The 20682-nt window shown below is 38.9% G+C and overlaps 1 protein-coding gene across 3 annotated transcripts in view; it reads left to right on the forward strand.

Annotated features, from left to right (window-relative positions):
- The window catches only part of ARHGEF4 (Rho guanine nucleotide exchange factor 4), a 1506374-nt gene that overhangs the window by 1058559 nt on the left and 427133 nt on the right, over positions 1 to 20682 (forward strand). Inside the window, exon 1 of one of the 3 annotated variants that reach the window (XM_044070172.1) lies at positions 6956 to 7543. The exons of the other annotated variants lie outside the window; for them this stretch is intronic. The gene's annotated coding sequence lies outside the window, so the exon portion shown is untranslated. Of the gene's footprint in view, positions 1 to 6955; positions 7544 to 20682 lie in introns of those variants that run through there. 3 annotated transcript variants of the gene reach the window in all.

Below are 20682 nucleotides of genomic sequence, written 5' to 3' on the forward strand. Positions count from 1 at the left end.
GTGGGGTTGGTGTACTGGAGTATTGATACTTGCCCAGAACCTTTGTGGATTAGTTTGGTTTGTTTGCTGTAGTTTGTTGAGAGAATAGCCTTTTTTGTTACATTTCTCAACTGTCTAAAAGTTTGCTGGTCTGTAATATTTTTGGTAGCACACCACCTTGACCAAGATTTGTTTCTGACTAAAATTTTTTGTTTCTTTCCAGGGGCTGGTTTTGACTTGATTCTAATAGAGCGTTTAGGAGCATGGTGGTCAAGGATAGGATCAAGGATAGGATCATGGACCTAATAAACAAGGATCTAGGGAATCTCCAAACTCTGGATCCCACACAGTTTGGTTTTGTGAAGGGTAGATCATGCCTGCTCAACCTGGTTGACTTTGAGTCAGTTACCAGAGATGTGGATGAAGGCAAGGTGGTTCATACAGCCTACCTTGATCTGGCCAAGGCCTTTGATACCATTCCCCACTCAGGAATCATAGAAAAACTCACTAAGCTATGCATCAACCCATATATCACTAGGTGGGTTGCAAACTGGCTCACAGATAGAACCCACAGTGTGAAAGTAGCTGACTCCAAGTCAGACTGACGACCAGTCATGAGTGAAGTCTCACAAGGTTCGGTCCTGGGTCCTCTCCTGTTTGGTGTCTACTTCTCTGAAGTTCAGGCCAACATGAAGGGACTCTGGCTGACAACGTTCACAGACAATTGTAAGTTGGGAGCTACAACTGGTGTCAGAACCATGGCCTTAAGCTCAATACCAAAAAATGTGTTATCATCCCATTTGGGAAAACCCTGGTTCCCATGAATTACCACATCGATGGTAGTCCACTGAACACAGAAGGTGTTATAAGAGATCTGGGAACACAGGTTGACAGCAACCTCTCTTTTGACCTGGTCAGAAAGTCCTTCTATGTGGCACATCTCATTACTAAAGGTTTTACATCCAGGAAGAAAGAGGTCATTGTCTCCCTCTACTCTTCCCTCATTAGGCCAATCCAGTACAATGCCCCATTTGGCACTGCAACAAGTGGAGAGGCCACAAAAGTACCTCACAAAGAGGATCATAGGCCTTAAATACTTGTCCTACATGGACAGACTGAAAAAACTCCAACTATTCTCTGTCTCATATTGCCTACTTAGAGGTGATCTCTGCTTGACTTACAAAGCCATGTCTGACCCAGCTCTGTTAGAAATGCTACATCTAAAGAAATCCCAATCCCTCTGCACCACACGCTCCAGAGACCTCTACCTCATTACCACAATGAACAGAACATGCTGGAGGGACAGGTTCATAACCCAGAGACTGCCCATGCTATGGAATAGACTTCCCATACATGCCAAACAGAGCACCTCACTGGCCCTCTTCAAGAGAAATCTTGATGAGTGGATGGGAAATGGAAAACTCACCCCAGGGATCACTCCAGTGGCTCTACCCGACAGAGGCACTGGGAACTAAGGTCGGGTGGCACGATGCCATGGTAATCCTATGGGCTAGGCTTGTAAAGGCTCCAGGGCCATTAGCCTAGTACACACCTATGAACCTATACTTCTCAAGTGCACCTCATTATGAGGAACATTACTCATTTTCATTCATAAAAAGCAGTTATTCCTTGTTGTTCCAAACTGAAAGGGCCTATCAGATATTCAGGGTTAAGAATATTTTAACCGATAGTCGCCCAGTGGTGTGAGCATTGGCTCTAGATGATTGCCACTGTTGATGTGACACCCTGACCCCATGTGCAAAAAATGGGAAAAGGGAGGTTATGGATACATGGATGGATCCTTGGTAGATAATACTGAATGATATATTTAATCAAATGAGATTTTAGTAAGTATCACATAACACATTTAAACCATCCTGTGAGCTTCCTCATTGAAATTGTTAGTAAACTGTTTGCAATTGTTCCACATTTTGACAATTTGTTCCACATTATGAGAGACCATTTTTTCCATTGGAAAGAAACATAACAGTTCAAGAAATTGTTCAGGGCTCTGGCACCTCAAGAAGAAGAGGAAGTAGGTGAAGTTGAAGGAGAAGGCAGACTACAGAACAGATGTGTGGCAGAGCCAGGTATGGACGTAAGGTACAGAAGGAAAGCTGGTGGTGGAATGTAGAAGTCCAGGAAGTCATCAAAAATGAGATGGAGTGCAGGAAAAAGTGGGAGATAGAAAACACTGACCAGGTTAGGAAAGAATACTGGTTAGCTAACATAAAAGCTAGGAGAGGAGTTTCAATAGCAAAGAACAAGGCATCAAAGGCACTGTACTAGCTTCTGTGAAGTGACACAATAGACAGCATAAATAAATGATATCAGGTTACAAGGCAAAGACAGAAACATAAAAAGAGATAGTCACTCACCCCTCAAAAGGGATGCCAGCAGCAACCTGTTCACCTGTCCACAGGACATCAAAGGCAGATGAAATAAGTACTTTCAGCAGCTTCTGAATGAACAAAACCCAACAGAAGCTGTACTGCCCCAGACACAGCCTACAATGAAGGAAGAAGAGGAGCTCACCACATAAAAATAAGAACAGCTGTAAGGAAAATGAAGTCAGGGAAACCAGCAGGCTTAGATGAGGTCACAGCAGATATGATAAAGATGATGGTTCAGATGGGGAGAAATGGCTCCTGAGGGTAATCATAGCAGTATGGAGAGAAAGACATATCCCAGATGACTGAAGAATAAGCATATTTGTGCCAGTGTTCAAGAACAAAGGGGGCATTCACAACTGTGGGCAGTACAGAGGTATCAAACTCCTGTTAAATTGCATGGAAGTTATGGAGAGAGTGACTGATAAATGAGTATGCAGAGTAGTAGAAAGAAATGACGACAGATGAACAGTTTGGATTCAGATCTGGATGCATTACAACTAACCAATGTTTGCAGTGAAAGAGATACCCAAAAAGAAGCTAGAAATGAGGAAAGGGTCCAACTGGGCATTCCTAGACTTGGAGAAAGTATATGATAAGGTCCCAAGAAAGCTGATTTGAGCAAACCTGCAGTGATTTGAAATCTTAAAAATGTTGGATGAATTAGTGCAAGCTATGTACAATTACCCAATGACTCAAGAGTGAACAGTGTTCACTCTCACAGAGTGGTTCCCAGAGGAAATGGGTGAGCATCAGGTTTCAGCTCTGAGCCCACTGCTGCTCATAATGGTGATGGATTACATTAACAAACAGGTCAGAGGTTACAGAGCAACAAAGTTGCTGTATGCAGATGATGTGGCATAATAGACAGACTCTGAGCAAGAACTTTAGCAAAGGCTAGGGGATTGGAATGCAAAACAGATGACATATGGGATGAAACTGCGTACAGATAAGACAGATATAATGGCACAAATGTGGGGAAATAACAAGAAGCTGAGAATTGAGATAGAAGGGAAAATAGTGCAACAGGCTAACAGCTTGAAGTATTTGGGAGGGGTGACTGAGGAGAAGGGAAATTTAAATGAGTCTGTCAAAGCCAGAGTCAGAGGGACTGCAGCCAACTGACACAGAGTGTCAGGGGTAGTATATGACAGAAGAATGCCAATGAAGCTGAAAAGTAAGGTGTACAAAGTAGTGGTTTGACCAGTACTACTGTATGGTACAGAAAGCTGGTCAGTAAAGGCAGAGCAGATGAGAAAACTAGAGGTGACGGAAATGAAGTACCTGAGAGAGGTGGTGGGATGCACACTGTGGGGCAGATGAAAAAATAAGGACATCAGAACAGAAGTCAAAGTAGCTCCAGTTGCAGAAAAGGTCAAAGAAAACATTACTGTAGTTCTGGCACATGTGCAGAAAAGCAGAAGACAATCTGTTGAAGAAGATTTGGGACAAACAGAAAGAAGGCAAAAAGAAACAAGGGCATCCAGCAAAGAGGTGGATGGATTGCATGAGAGAAGCTCTGCGATAGTCAAGCATGAGTGTCAAAGAAGGTAGGAGGTTGGCACTGAATAGAGAGAGAGATGGCGTCAGTTAACACAACACCCTGAAAATTGGAAAACTGGGGGGGGGTTGATAATGATGATGATGATGATAAGGTAGTGTTCCACATTCTAGGATGGAAGGTTGAGAGCTATGATCTGCTTCTTCTGATATTCCTACATTACATAACCTGCCACCTCTTATATGTAATAATGGGTAGTTTCATTAAGGCCCATTTCTTTATGATGTCTCAGCCTGTGTGCTTCTCATCTCTTTTGTCTGAGATGCTCAGAGGTTAACCCCCGATAGTTGCATCACAAAGACAAATGACTATGGGGGGGGTCACTATGTTGCATTCTAAATACATTTACACTATAAAAAACTAGAAGTCAGCCCTTTCCTAGTTTAGGAGCACAAGCTTTAATTAGCAAACATACTATAGGCAATCACTTCAACAAGAAATATGTTTCAAATACATCTTTTTAAATGCTTCCTACAAATGGTATAAAGACAGAAAACACAGCAGTATTCCAATTTTGATCTGTTTACTCAGTTAACTAGTCAAATTGCAGGATTCATGTGAGACTAGAATAATGCATGACTTTGTAAGTGCTAATTTCCTGTACCCAGTAGGTTGTCCACACCTGTTGCTTCACATGCTTAGTGATTGTTTGGAAGAAAGTATCCAGGGATGAGGCACTGCTGCTGGACTAGTGATTATAGTAGGGTTTGGCAAGACTTCCCTTTTTCCAAAGAATCTCCAATGACCAGGGCACTTTTTGGCAATCTATCAGGTTTAATTGCTTTGAATAAGTATTTCTCTTAAGAAGTCATAACACTACAGACAATATAACTGAAACCTTAAATCTGGAACCAGGCTTACTATGAAGTCCACATCAAACTTATTTGTGGTTTCCTTTGCTTGATCATGGCAAACAGAGCATTTTAATAGACCTAATCTATCTTTATCAAATATTTTGCTATATATCTCATTTATTGCATAATTATGTGATGAAAGCTGTGCTGTCTTTTTTATGGTATTCTGATAGTAGCCAAACAAGCTTGTACTGATTTAGTATATTTTTCTTGGCTAAAATTATTATTATTATTATTATTATTATTATTATTATTTGTTTATTGTGTGAGTTCGACTTGGCCATGACAGACCCCTTTTCAGTAGAGGCCTGGGGAGAAAAGTTCCACAGTTACCAAATTTTACAAAATGTCATACAATACAATACAAGACAAAACAGCAAATAATTAACCATCACAAAGAAGATACAAAAATTATTATATAAAATAAGAAAGAAAAAACAGAAGAAAGAGATCATGGAAATCTTTATATTCCACAATGTTACATTTCAGTTTTATTATAACAATGATAAGCTACTGGGTCTTCAGATGAAAGTCCAGAAGCTCAGATTATGTAAAAGATGGATAGAGTTGTAGCAAAATTTAGCCAGGAGAAGAAAGGTTGGAGGATAGTTTTCTTAGAAACAAGTAAACCAAGTGATGTAGTTTTCAAAATAATTCTGCATCATTGAGCACTGATACACACAAAAAAAAAATGAAGTAAAAAAATGAGACCAGCCAAATAGTGCAGAAAGAGAGGAAGCTTGTCTGTTTTGCCTGTCAGATGGATTTGAAAGGCAACTTCTGAATGAGAATGCCAGCTGTAGGGTACTTTCCAGGCTGTCAGTGCTTCCTCACATTGCCCCTTAACAATGGCACAACAGCCGATGACCCAAATCATTGACTTACAAAATTCATAAAAGCAAATTCTTTTGTGGGTGCTGGGGGCAAACACCTGTACCACCTGGTGCTCATTGCTCTGCTTTGCTTACACTGAAGTCACTCAGCTGAAAAGATAAGGAAAAGCTCCTTTATCAGCAAAGATCAATTATGTTATTTATTGTTCTCTCTACCAGTGATGTACTGAGACTCATTGTTGACTGTACAGAATTCAAATGTAGCTTCATCAGTAAAAGGAATGATTCCCTAGATAGAAAAGAGTGGAATGGTTTAAGGCCAGCATAGCTATAAGGGAAGGTCGTGAAGGCAAACATCTGCAGCTGGGCACATGGGGAGGGGGATAAACATACACTTCCCCATGCAGTGTCAGGTACTGATGTGGGCATCAGTAGGGTTTTCTGATGCAGAGCCAGATGAAATGCATCCTGCATTCCAAGCCTTACTTCCTGCTGTGGGGAACAAACAGTTACACTGTGAGCACATGGCGAGCTTTTGTATCCATAGTTCAATGGGGAAGGGAGTGGAACCAAAAATTCTGTTGCTGCTGCATGTACAATATAATAAACTAGCAGAATCATTTACAAAACCAGATTTTGAGATATTATGTTTCCCTCTCTGTTGAAAACTAGTCTCACAAATTATATTGTTAGCCTATTATTATGTGTCACTTGCAGCAATATGTTGTTACTATAATTAGTTTGAAAGAGCAGTAAGCAGCAGCCTAAATATGAATTCCAAATCCATTGCCTCCACCTACCTATAAGCTAATAGCATCCCATCCTTTGTTTTCTAGCCTAGACTTGAAAATGAACATTTATTAAACTGTTTTCACTGACTCTTCCTGTCTTAATAACCATTATATTCATACACATTAATTACTGGGCTCTGCAATACTGGACAACAAATACAAGCATTTATTTATCTCAGACATTTCTAGTATAGCTGCAGCTCATCTCTGCTTTTTGTCTAGTGCAAAAGACGCGACTGCTTCTAGAGACAAGTAAACCAAGCAAACACTGTCAATTACTTCCCTTTATTTAAGGGGTTGTGTAACTGCCTCAGATAGCTACTATATATTTTTTAAAAAATAAAGCAAAAATATTTTCAGCTGTACATCCTGCTATTACTCTTTAGATAAGAATTTTAGAAACAACTCATAGCCTCTCTATTTCACTTTAAAGCCCCTCCCCCACTCCGGAGTACCTTTCTCAGTTGCTAGGACTTGCATATATCCTGGATACCAGGCCTAGTAGCTGATAATGGATTGGCTGCTAGAAAACAAAAAGAAAAAAAAAAGCTATCAAAGCAGGCTAGTGTGAGTACAGTATGCATTACCCCTTCCAGTTGTTACTCAGGATTTCTATCTTATTGCTTTTTTGCTGTTAAAGCTATTTAGGAAGGGCTAATTGGCTTAAAGTAATACGAGTGAATACATTTTAATTGTTTTTTTGATCAATGGTGGGCACAAAAGAGACTCCGACAGATGGAGTCTAGCCTAGAAACTGAATATTAAAGGCAACATCATGTCCAGCTAATGTGCTTCTCTTCACAGCTAAGGTTTGCAAATAGCTGTATTGTTGGAACCCGAGGAGCCTGTCATCCTGATATTGCTTTGCTCGGGAGGTACTGACGACATGGCGAGGGGATCATCGCAAACAAGACAGAAGTGGAGTTTACTACATAGCTTCCTGCGTTGTAACATGCACCCTGAGACCCAAAGAGTAGTAGTCTTTGTCATTCTTGTTTTTCTGATTATCATCAACGTGGTACTTTTGTTTCTACTGGCATTCCATTAAGCTGATCAAGAAAGAACAGGTGCCTTACCATATGAACAATTTTCGAAAACAAAGATTCAAAACCACTGGTCATCAGCTGTGCAGAATGTAAGATTTTGAGAGAAAATATATAAATATGTGTGTTAATTATCATTGCATTCTCTTAGGTTCTGTTGTTTGTTTCCTGTACCAAAAGATGCAAAAGTAGCATACTTTGTCTGTTTCATAATGCTGAGCATTTTACATTAGCATGCGTAATATTACTGGCATACTCAGATACTGTAAAGATGAATACATGTTCTTTTCAGAAGCAGTAACAAGTGTTTTGCCATAAGACTGTTGTTACAGTCTCAGTTGTGCACTTCAGTTTATAGTAATTATTTTTGCTGGTTCCATCTTTCATTCCTTGCTCCGTTTCTCATTTTAACAAGGATATATAAATCAGGGCCCTATCATGTGATATCAGAATGACTTGCTTTCTAAAAGGCAGTAGTCCACAGCAAAGCTTATGTTTTTTTGCCTGTTTAATTTCTTCAAGTCTTTTAGGTTTCTAACACCACGAAGGGAATGGACCCCATTCCTATGTCAGTGTAAGATTACAGTTCATTAAATTAGTATTGTTTCAGTCTTTGCTGTTAGCCAAGAATATGCTTCTCAGCACTGACAATGTCCCCAGAATTAGTCAAGAGTGTTTATGCCAGTATGTAGAGCCCAATGTGGTGTGTACTCAAAACCACTTTTTCAGAGTTTGGTGTTGACATGCTATGTAGTTTCCTATGCTGTTACAGTTCACTGGTTATACAACCCAGTGTGTAGCTAATCTACTCTAAGTACTACAAATTTTCCCACTCTGTACTCACATCCCCTGGCTGGTACTTGGGATCAAATTTGTTTTTCTCTACAGCTTTCATTTCTTTAACTTCAGCAAAAACATTTTCTTTGCATAAAAGCTTTTTTTATTAACTAGTACAGCCAAAACAGAATGTTCCATGCCAGAAACATATAGAGAACTACATTTAATCCTTGCCTGCCTGTTACAGTCACACAACTGTGCAAGCCATGAAAAACAGTGTACTTGCAGGAAAATTTATTTACATTGTTTTGAACAGTGATGAGATGTGCTGTGAGACAGGGAGATGGTTCAGAAAGACTGTGGGAAGTTAAGAGAGTGAGAGACCCCTGCAGAAAGAACACATGTTGTGTTGTAGCAGAAAAGGTTGGTGCACTGAATGACTACATCCAAGAAGCCATTTGTGGAATGTGGATGGGAGTTTAGCATGATAAATTAAAACTCTGGAACTTCACTGCAAACCTATTCCAAGAGGATAGCCTGCCATTCTCTGTTCCCTGTGTACTCAACTGAATATATTTTTTTTCTGAGCATTTCTTTGAAACGCGACTTGTTATAGTCCAGAATATATTCTCACTAAACTAATTTCTGCATAATGGATCTATCTATTACTTACACAGATAATGCTTTAAGATCTCAGTACCAAGCGTTATGGCTTTCATCTGCTAACAAGTTTCATTCTGTAAGCAAGTGTTTGATTCCCACAGTTGTTATTTTTCTACTGTTAAGAGTTTGAACAAGTTAATTATCCAGGAAGTGCATCAAAGTCACCCATTAAACATCTGCAGTTTTGCAAAATGTGTTTTCCTGATAACAGTAAAATAAAATAAATTATAAATGAATAAAATAAATCCTCTAAAACATATTTGTATTGGATAATATTTAAAACTGATGCATTTGTTTATTAAGTCTATAGCTGGCAACATTTGAAGAGATGTTTACTTTTTTAATGTCAAGTTAATAGGAGGTTATGAATAATAATGTAAGCATAGTTATACCTACATCTGTTAAGTTTACTTTTAGTTTATGTTAACCATGTTAGCCAGGACTAGTTTACTTCATTAAAGGAAACCTGACATAGCAGCTTCGGTTCAAAAATCACAAACAAAAAACCTCATTTAGTCACAACAAAAAATAAAACTAACACTAAACATGGTGTTTTTTGGGGAGACACAGTGTCCTTCCACGTACCACTTACAAAAGATACAGTTACCCTTTCAGATCCCTTACTATTATAATTTAATATAAAGTCACTGTAGCTTGACCTCTCAGTGATTTAGAGTATTACAAAATCTTTCAATGATGTGATTGAATTAATCATATCACATTCCACTAAATAACTAACCTCCACGTAAGGCCCCATTAGACACAGTTCTGTGCTTTTAGACGTTTATACATTAATACTAGACAGGCAGTTTGAACAGCCATCTGTGACATAATAACGCACCCTAGGAAGTACCAATGGTAGTTAACCGCCCTTCTTGAAAAGGGACAGACTGCTAATCCCTGGGGTACGTTTATGCCATCCAACCATCAAGATATAACCTGAAGAAGACTAAGATGTTATTCTATTTAGTTGGATAATAAACCAGTTCCTCCAAAAGTCTAATTATGTGATAACAAATGGTTTAGGGTTTTGAAGTGAGTGTTTTTAACATTACCAGTGTTTCTGAGGTGGAAAACATCTAGCAAAGCACATTAATTTATAGCTTGAAAAGTAAGACAGAGGTATCCATGCACGAGTATTTATGAGATGAAAAAAAAAAGTTAAAAAAAATAATAATAATAATATATCCAAATAGCTAAGGGAGATATCCCTTTTAGTTTCTTGGTTAGGAATTGTGAAGACTTTCATGCTGGGGTACATGTTTAGCAAGAAATATATCAGTTGGTGCATGATATTCAATGATTGGCCTAATAAGGGAGGAATGGGGGGCAAAGACATGTTAGGATGTTAAGGATGTAACTTTGAAATTGAATTGCACAATGAAAATACATTTTGTTACTGCAGTTCATTGTCAATGGAAATCCTTACACCTCCGATGACTATTATGACCTTACTTGCGGGCTCGATTTGTGTGATAATTAAGGGGAAAATCTTATTTCCCAAATTTGGCTATGCTACTTTTTTATATTAAGTCTGAGGTTGTGTTCAAAACACCATGTGCTGACTCTAAGTTGTCTTTTGTGGAGAATACAAGTCTGGAGGGTCAGTAAAGGTACCTAATTTGAGGTCATCTGCAAACTTGATCATCCATAAACTTTGAGTATCTGTCTTCACATCCAAGAAATAGATGCTAAAGAAGAAGGGACCCAGAAAAAAAACCTCTGATGAACTCTACTAGAGACTAATCTATTACATGGTAAGGTACCAGCACTAGTGACTAATCTGTTACATCACAAAGTACCACCACTAGCGACTAATCTGTTACATGACAAGGTGCCACCACTAGTGACTAATCCGTTACATGACAAGGTACCATGACTAGAGACTAATTTGTTACATGACAAGGTACCACTGTGATGTCCCTCCTCTGGGCCAGTAATCAAGGAACCTCAATCCTCACCACTGCCACCTTTAGGAATGTTTACTGTGTGAAAACTAGACACATACAGTATTTTAAGATGTAGCCATCTGCTCCAAGTACAGTTCCCCTTAAGAGCACATATAGAATGCACACTGCAGTCCTGGGGCTGGCCTTCCTCTTCAGGCCCCAAATAAGACTCCCCACTGACAACCATAGAGATGAGTCCTTAGCAGAGTGTTCCAAGCCAAGTCGACCACCATTGGATGTCTGTTGAATCACTGCTCTCAGTGTCCCTGTTCAAAGTAACTGTCTCATACACACACACACACACACACACACACACACACACACACACACACACACACACACACTGTTTCAGATTTGATTTTCATACACACACACTCACACACACACACACACACACACACACACACACACACACACACACACCTCCCTGAGAAAGACTGGCACTGTTTTAATGCTATACAAAAATAAAGAAGCATGTTTTGTCAGTTATTCATCCTTTCTCTTTCTTAAGTGGGTACAACAAATAGCTTTCTGCAGTGGCAAAATTTTATAATTTATTTGTAATAGGAATGAAGAATTGAAATACTCAGTGAGACAAGCAAAAATGTAGCAAGCTATATAATTGATGAAATACATTTCCACTTCATGATTTTAAAGAACAGAGTAGTATTTGAATAATGTTTGGAATTATGACTTTTTCTAGTAGTTTTGGATAGCACAGAGGATCCTTAAATTTTCATTATGATCACTGCTGCAGTAGCCTAAACTATATATGGGTTATATCCTGATAAGGATATAACAGGTAGCTTCCAGTGCTTCAGGGGAACCTTCAAAAATGCCCAAACCATTAGTTAGCTCAAACTAAGGTGACTAAAAACTTTTGGCACAAAGCTATTCAAACCTTTCTGTTGCCAAAAAGAGTGCTCCTTAGTGGGCTTTTGAAGACTGGCATTCATCTAACACTGTTACATTGTTGTGAGATAAGTTTCCTTCAGGGAAAAAAAACCTCCACTGTTTTTTTTCTATTTTTCCTGTTTTTAATGACTGTCATATGACTTTTGTATTTTTGTGGTAAAAAGTTGTTAAAACTAACTTTAAAATATTTTTCTGTGGAACAAGTCTTATTATTTTACTTTTGTGGTTGGGGTAAGTGTTTAAAGTGCTTGAAGTTTTTACTGTATTTCTATGGGGAAGAGGTTACTTTTTTACATCTTAACTGTTTTGTTGACTATTTCTGCCAAGCTTTCCTGGGAATCTGGCACTTTTTTCCAGGTTAACCATGGAATAACCTGCCAGTTCGTTAGTTCTACCTTTTTGCAGTGGCAAAAAGAAAAAGATTGTTAAGCACCCTTTAACACCACAGCAGGCTAATAAATTGCCTCAGCCCCAGGTGGGTAACTCTGCTGTGGCCAATGCTAGTTCCTCATACTACTCATCCTTTTCCTTGGGTCCCGCTGGTGTAGTTCCTACAGCCAGCATGGTCTGGGATGAACCATGTCCTTTGTAGCTGTTGGAGTGCCCTTGATGGTCAACAGAGAGTCACTCTTGTCAGCCTTGGGAAAAGGGGCAGGGAATGCCACTCACTTAGCCAGAAAGCTGTGCCAATCCCTAGGGAAGTTATTGCTAACAAAAGTAGGTCTTTTCCTTTAGAAATTCCTTTTAAAAAGAAACAAAAACATAAACACATGTCTTCTCTTGTCTCAGTTCCCCTGAATAGGATTAATTTATGGGGCTTGGCTCAGGGTTTAGTTCAGGCTCTTTACCTTGCCTATATGGCCATTTCTGGTAAAAGAAAAGGGATTCTTCAGTTTCTGAAGAGATTACAAGAGACAGACCCTAAAAATGAGTATGGAGGGTCGGATTTTGTTACGCCTCCAGAAATTTTTGATTCAGATTCTGAGGACATTGTGGTTTCAGCCATACTCTTTGCAGGTTTCTCTTTCTCTGAAACTGTTTCCAGAATGAATCGGCTGCTTCATTGTGATAACAGTAATGTTTCTGAGTCTCTCAGGAAGAATCATGATTTGTTACAACTGGAATTTTGCACTCGTATTCCATTTTTTTCTGTCTGCTTTGGAGTTTGTTTTGGTCACAGCCTGCAATTTCCCTGGCAGTCAGCCTGCTGTGCCCCAAAAAAACAGATATACTTTATAAAGTGCCTCATTATTTTAAGTTTTTATATACTCATCAGAAATCTGACCAACCAGCTATTTCTTCAGTGAATGAATCCATCTGCTGATAAACATTGGGTTAATACATCCCCTTTCCTTCTCATATGGATGGGAAGGCTTTTCATAGGTTTGAGGGAAAGTCAGGATTGTTTATTTAAGTTTATTCTTGCCTGTTTTGTGTCTGCTTTGTGTAACGTAGACTTTTCTGTGTCTCAAGTGGCTGTCCACTGTTTGAAATGTGCATGTGACTCTGCTGATGCCACCAACAGGGCTGCTGCCACTGGAACTGTTCTGAGGATGTTTGCTTGGCTGCATTCTCTAGTCCTCCCAGAGAATGTCAAAAATGAAAATTGTAATTCCCCCTTAGGTACAGAACTAGTTTTTGGACCCCCCTTCTGTTGCACAGGTTATTAAAAAGTGTGATAAGAGCTAAAGCTGGCCTTCAGTATAGTAGGATATGCTGAGGAGACAGGTATGTGTCTCAGAAGCTGCCCCTTAACTGGAAAAAGCTTCCCATCCATGTAAAGCAAAGTTCTTCCTTGTACTTATTCATGTAAAACTTGGATTAGTGGATGGGAAATCACAAATTTACCCCTGGTCTGGCACCGATGTCACTGTTAGGGAGAGGACGCTTATAAATACTTGACTACTGATGACCAAGTCTATATACCCCCATATAACGTATATGACCAATACCTTTCTAATATTTCTGGGAAGCATTTAGGGTCATTATCCTAGTGTTCTCCTATGATCCTATGAGAAAGAGAAGCTGATTCAAGGGATTTCTCAGATTTTACAGCTCTCTTTCTCAGTGTTTAACAAGGGGTTCACTTCTCCCTCTACAACAATCTTTAAAAAGAAAAGAAATATAGCCAGCAATCTGCTGGTAAGCAAACTTTTAAAAAGCAGTGGCAGGAAGGTTCCAAAAAGAAAGCAGGAACCCCTCCAGAACAAAGGACAGTCTTTAAGTCTGAATGACTGTATGAGAGATTTCCTTTCCCCTTCACATGCTGATGCTCCAAAACGTCTGAACCTCCATTTATCTCTTTGGCAGCAGATTGTTTCAGACAGATGGGTTATAAGAGTAATCCATCAAGGGTATAGATGGCAATGGCAGTCTCTCCCTCCTTTTCATGGGATTCCTCCTCGTATGCCAGACCAAACTCTTCTTTTTCCTCCTGCATATACTGCCGCAGGGGATGATAAAGGCTGTTTTGCATCCTAAATTACTAGAAAAGTTTTATTCAAAGATGTTTCTAATGCCAAAAAAAGAAGATTCTTAGTGACCAGTTCTAGACCTTTACTGTCTGAACCAGTTTGTGTTAATACCCAAGTTCAAAATGTTGTCACTTCAAAACTTATTACCCCTTATTCCCCATTTGGATTTTTTAGTAACCTTAGATTTAAAAGATACATATCCACACATTCATATAGATGCAGAGTTCAGATGTTTCTTAAGCTTTTCTGTGTATGGAATATATCAGTTTTCAGTCTTATCATTTGGGCTAGCTACTATCCAAGGGTGTTCACAAAGTGGCTAGCTTCAGTGACAGCCTACTGCAAACTGCAAGGAATTCATTCACATTTTCTTTATTTAGATGACTTATCTTTCCATAGTCTTTTTTAAAGTATCACGAGTCTTTCACTTGGGTAAGGGGTCTCCTGCACAGGCTAGGGTTCTAAGACAACATTCAGAAGTCTTTTTTTTACTCATTCCCACAGTATTGTTTTCCCTGGGATGTCTATTGGACAGTCAGTTCAAACAGCTTTTCTTCCACATGAAAAAAAATATGTATTTAGATTTATTCCTGATGTTTTCCACTCAGACTTCCATCTTAGGAAGAGAATTCTTTGTGATTCTGGCTCTCATCACATCTGTGATACTCATAATACCATCTGCAAAACTCCAAATGAGAAAAAATATAATGGTTCCTGAAATCTCTATGATTCCAGCATCAACATCACTTGACTTTACAGATTCCAGTTTTGGGATTTGTGGAAAAAACATGACAGTGTCCACACAAGTGTCTTATTTAAAAGGGATTAATCCCTTTTGTCTCACCAGCTTAAACACTTCTATGTAATTTTATAATGCCTCATTTTTAAAACTTTAATGATCAAAGTAGTGATAAAATTAGATATTTGATTGTTTTATATGAAGATCATGTAATTTATTGTTTATTATATAAATGTTTTAGGAAGGTTGAGGTTTTCATTCTGAAGAAGTCCTTAAATTGGTCAGACAAAAGCGCTTAACCCCTTTTATATAAAATACTTCCGTGGACACTGCTGTGTTTTTTTTTTAATTTGTTGTTTCCTCAACATTGGTCACTGGTGTAACCAGTTTCTTGTTTCTTTTTGGAGTTTGTGAAAAGGGATATTTTGTGGGGAAGCACCAGATTTTTTGGAATCCAGGTTTCCCATTCTCCCCTCCTGCCTAGTCAGTCACAAGATGGCTCAGACTTTTCTTGGAGACCATTGTCAATAGGAATAAAAGTGCAGGGTCTATGGAACAAAAAAGACAGATCAAAACACATAATAGTCCCTGGGGACTCTACAAGTGCTTACAGATAATATCACAGTGATGCGGTGCATAAACAAGCAAAATTGTGTGGTGTACAAGCTCAGCAGGACTACAACAGACCCTCACAAATAGAAAATGAATCAAAGGGCCATCCAAGATTTGATTCATCTGTGGGGAACACCTGAAATAGATCTTTTTGCCTCTGCTCTAAATAATCAGTTGGCAAAATTCTGCTGAAGGAGTGAATACAAGAAGGCCTGGAAGACAGATGCTTTTTCTTTTCCTTGGACAAGAATGTTACTGTTTGCTTTCCCATCCTTTCTACTAATATCATGGGTACTTCTGAAGCCAGAAAAATCATTATGGAGAATCCCTTCTGGCTCAGACAATAGTGGTTTTCCTTTCTTCTTGAAATGCCCAGAGGCAATTACCACAAACTTCCTCACAGAGTAGATTTTACTCACACAAGACCAGGGATGCTTGATACATCACATCCCCAAACAACTGCAACTGACTGGCTGAATCATAGAAAAAAAAGTTTCTTAAAAAGTATCAAAACTCTGAGGATGTGCACCAGGTATTAACGGAGGCAAGGAAATGTTGTCCAGTTGGTACCAAGAAAAGAACCAGCACCCACTAAGGGCTAGTGCTTCCCTGGTTGTACAATATTTGTAAATTACGATCCTATGTCCTGTCTTACTCCTCAGTCAAGGTTAATTTTTCAGCCATTTCACCATGTCTGCCAATGGAACCCCCTCTTTCAATGCAGTCTCATGTAACATTGTTTTTGAAAGGAGTGTTGTATAACAGACCCTCCTAGAAAACAGCTGGCTCTTCCTTGGAATCTTAATTTTGTGTTAGAAAAATTGACTGTTACTCCATTTGTGTCAGTTCATTAGGCTGAGAAGTTCTTGACAATGAAAACAGTGTAATTGATTTCTTTGGTCACTGCAAGAAGAGTATCTGAGTTGCAAGCTCTTTTGGTGGATCAGCCTTATCTCATTTCCAGAGAGACAGCGTTTCTTTAATAACTAATCCTTTATTTACACAAATAAATAAAATAACATGTATGCTTAAAGTGATATACAAGTTTAATTTAAGCCAAGCTATCCATCTCACTGTCTTCTTTCCAGAACCTAAAATGAGGGAAAAAGGATACTTCATACCATGGATGTCCATTGACAGCTCTAGTACTGTCTTGACAGAATAAAATCTTTCAGAATGTATGTTCAGTTGTTTATTTCTTGTGAAGGTAAGAAGAAAGGGCAACCAATGTCAAAAAGACTATTTCCAAATGGCTGTATCATGCCACTACTTTTTGTTACCCCAAACAAAACAAAACTATTCCAAGTAGGGTCAAGACTCATTCTGCTAAGGCCTTGGCTTCATCTACGATTCTTTGGAAAAGGTTGGTTTCAAGAAGTATTCTAAAACAGTAGTTTTATCCTATGGGCTTACTTTTACAAAGCATTACAAACTGGATTCCTTCAACAGGCCTAGGTCAGGCTTTGCTAGGGTCACTCTCCAGGGACTTGTGGACCCTTCCTGTTCCCCTTCCACCTCCCAGTTGCTGTAGGCTGTGGTGGTCTACCCATATAGCTTAGGCTACTGTAGCAGTGACCAATAAGAAGAACATAGTACAGTTATATAAGTAAACTTACCATAACAGTAGATGTTCAAACAATCACTGCTGCAGTAGCTGCTCCCTCTCTCCAGCCTCCTTATTTTTGTATGCTTTTTATGCCAGTGTGGACATTCATTTTTCTTTTGGTAGCATTGTCCTTCTCAGAGTTTTAGCCTCTCACACTCTGTTGGCATGAATGCTCTGAAGGACTTGGTACCTAAACCTGACTCTATAGTCAGCTCAACTTGAGCTAACAGTTTGGGCATGTGGAAGATTCCTGAAGCTTTGGAAGCTGGATGGCTGTTATAACCTTAGCAGGATATAACACATATAGGTTAGGCTATTGCAGCAGTGATCATTCAAACTTCTACTGTTATGGAAAGTTTACTTACACAACTATTCTTTAAATATAGCAACTGCACAAAAAGAACTGAACTTTGTAAATTTTTATTTCAGACAGTCCTATTGTGCAGCAAGAACACTGATGCACATAAAAGTATAACATGATGTATGGAGATGAATATAAGCAAGTGTTCAAGTATAGTATTAGTCTGAAAAAACATGATGTGTATAGCCCTTGTGCATGTATTACTGCTTTGTGTATTTAACTTTTTTGTTTAACTGATTTTTTTTTGTCATACTTTTGAATCAAATGTTTGTAATTTCTGTAAACTGTTTCTGTATGGAGCTTTTCTCCACGGGTCTCCACTGAAAATGGGCCACAAGCCCAGCTGGACCAACCCAGTTAACAAATGTCAATAAATAAATAAATAAATAAAACAATGCTTGCTGAACAGTTAATATCAGTATGACTGTGATGACTGTGCAAGGTATTTGTTTGTGGCCCTCTACTTTTACTACTGTTTTTTTTGTTTGTTTTGTTTTTTAATCATTTCAAAGTTCTATTTTCTTTTAAAGCTGTTTATGTGTGAAGATAATGAAATTTAAAACAATCAATTGTTTTATCTTCTACCACTGTCTCTTTGAAGTAATAACTCCTTAATCTACTGACTAAAGGTGTTACCCCCTCTTCCTGTACTATCTTTCACGTGATTTGAAAGTCTTTCTGCTCCTTCCTTGACTTTTTTTCTCGTTTACTTGAACATTTTCTTCACTAACCAATGTATGTTCTCTTTCCCAAGATACAGATTTATATTTCTCTTCCTGCCTCTTTTTTTCACACTTTTGTATACTGAGGCTTGTATTTTTTCATTACCTGCTGATTCATGTCAATAGTTTGAAATATTAAATCAAGCATAAATTTCAGAACTATACTCAGTGATCCAGTACAGCCTTTGGTCTATGGAGGGAAAGAATGATTTCCCTTCATCAGTACACCTAAGTAATTTGTTTGCCTTTAATGCTGATTTCTAGTTTGGATGATATGTTCATTCTATGTTGTTCTTCTTTTGGCTTTTCCCGGTTAGGGGTCACCACAGCAGAACTCCGGTTTGCTAATGATTGGCAGTAGATTTTTATGGTGCCGATGTATCAGCTCAACGCCCAACCTTCAACGAAGGCATGCCCATTCACGCATGTCTTTCGAATGTCACTCGACCGCGGGAAGGACATGCAGACTCCATATAACCGTTAAATGTAGGTCATTTTCTTTGCCAACAATATCCAGTTTTACCATCTGCAAACCTTACTGCTTGTTAGATTTCTTTCCTAAAAACTTATGAATTAGCACGCCCCCCGCCCTCCCAAAAAAATGAATTCCAGCTGCCACTTCTGTGATCATTCTTTCAATATACACAAGTGTTTTTACAATTTCACCCAGATCATCAGCATCTGTGACTAGCTTCACTTTGTTTACCAGTTCTTGATCAGAGGTAGAAATGCATGAACTATAATGCGGTGGTCCCTTTAGCATGTCTTGCTACATCTTGCTTATCACTGGTATTGGTACTCCACCCTCTCTCTATCCCCACCCCTTCTACTGCTTCACTTCCTACCCCCCATCCCCATGCCTTCTATTGCCTCACTTAGGTTGTAACCTACAATACTAACTGCTTCTTGGATCCTATGCCCCTTATCTTCGCCATGACTTCCCTTAAGGTAATGAATTAAAGGCTATGCTGGAGTCCAATCAGACTAAAAGCCACAATTACTTATAGTAAATGCATTGAAGCAATCAGTAAGTTTCAGGTGTTTTGTACATTATGTCATCTTAAATGTATCACATCACCTCCCACAAGCAGCGTCTGCCCATCTTACACCTTTTAGCTACTTGCTACAATTTTTTTTTTTATTTCACTTGCACCTTTGCCTCTTGTTCCTAATTCTATGTCTTATATTTCAGAGCAAATCAGTTTTTATTTGATGCCAATATTTTGTAAGGTAATAAAAAATTTTAACTGATTATTGTGGCATAGATCCATAGTGTGTGTGCGCGTGTGTGTGTGTGTGTGTGTGTGTGTGTGTGTGTGTGTGTGTGTGTGTGTGTGTGTGTGTGTGTGTGTGTGCGTGTGTGCGTGTGTGTGTGTGAGTGTATGTGTGTGTGTGTGTGTGTGTATGTGTGTGTCTGCGCGTGTGTGTGCTTGCACGCGTGTATGTATGTGCGTGTGTGTGTTGTCCAGAAAAGGCTGCCTTCTACACAAGCAAGCCAGTTCTAGAGTGAAGTTCTGTCTCTAAGTCCCAGCTCCATGGAGACCTCTGCTCCCCCATTATTCTGTTTTCTACCAATCTACCCCCTACCATTTACACTGTCTAACCTACCATCCTTACCAGTCAATGATGGTACTCTAGCTGTCATTCAGTTAGTATATCATCCATGCTTCTTAATCCTTACTGTGATAATCCTGCCATTCTTTTTCTCCCAAATGTTTCTTTTTTTTAGAAATTGTACCCACAAAACATTGTTTTTGCTTACGTTAAGCCATTCTGTGCAGTTCCTTGCTTACTGTCGAGTAATGATTCAACTAGTTTCATTGATTTCCATCATTTTTCAAACAGGACTATTAAAAACATTAATGTCACACAACAGTGGCAATAAGTAAATGTCTTCTTTCCTCCAAAGTTGTATTGTCTGAGAGTTAGTATATTTTGAGATGCAGTTAAATGTTTCTGCATTTTTGTGTTACTTAATTGTGTGCAACGTCAGTTATTCTTTTCAATTTGAGCTGGTACAATAAATATTGCTTCACCGCTTGGGCATGCAGTCACTGGCAGTATTGATATTCAGTGCTAATTCATCCCCTTATACCTTGCGGGCTAAACGGAACCACTTAATGTGCTGTTGGATGCTCAGAACACCAGACATTTCCCTGAGACTCCCAGACTGCCGTTAGCTCCAATATAAAAGCAATAGAGGTCTCTGTTTCAACATCTGCTGCCTTGACCTCAGTCAGCTCATACCTGTCATTTCACAATGAAGGCATGCAACAGAATAATGTGCTGGGCGTGGTCTGCATGCAACAGAATAATATGCTGGGCGTGGTCTGCATACAACAGAATAATATGCTGGGTGTGGTGTGCATACAACAGAATAATGTGCTGAGCGTGGTCTGCATGCAACAAAATA

This window comes from Protopterus annectens, chromosome 4.part1 (assembly GCF_019279795.1).
Source record: "Protopterus annectens isolate FY-2018-M chromosome 4.part1, PAN1.0, whole genome shotgun sequence".
Taxonomy (NCBI): domain Eukaryota; kingdom Metazoa; phylum Chordata; order Ceratodontiformes; family Protopteridae; genus Protopterus; species Protopterus annectens.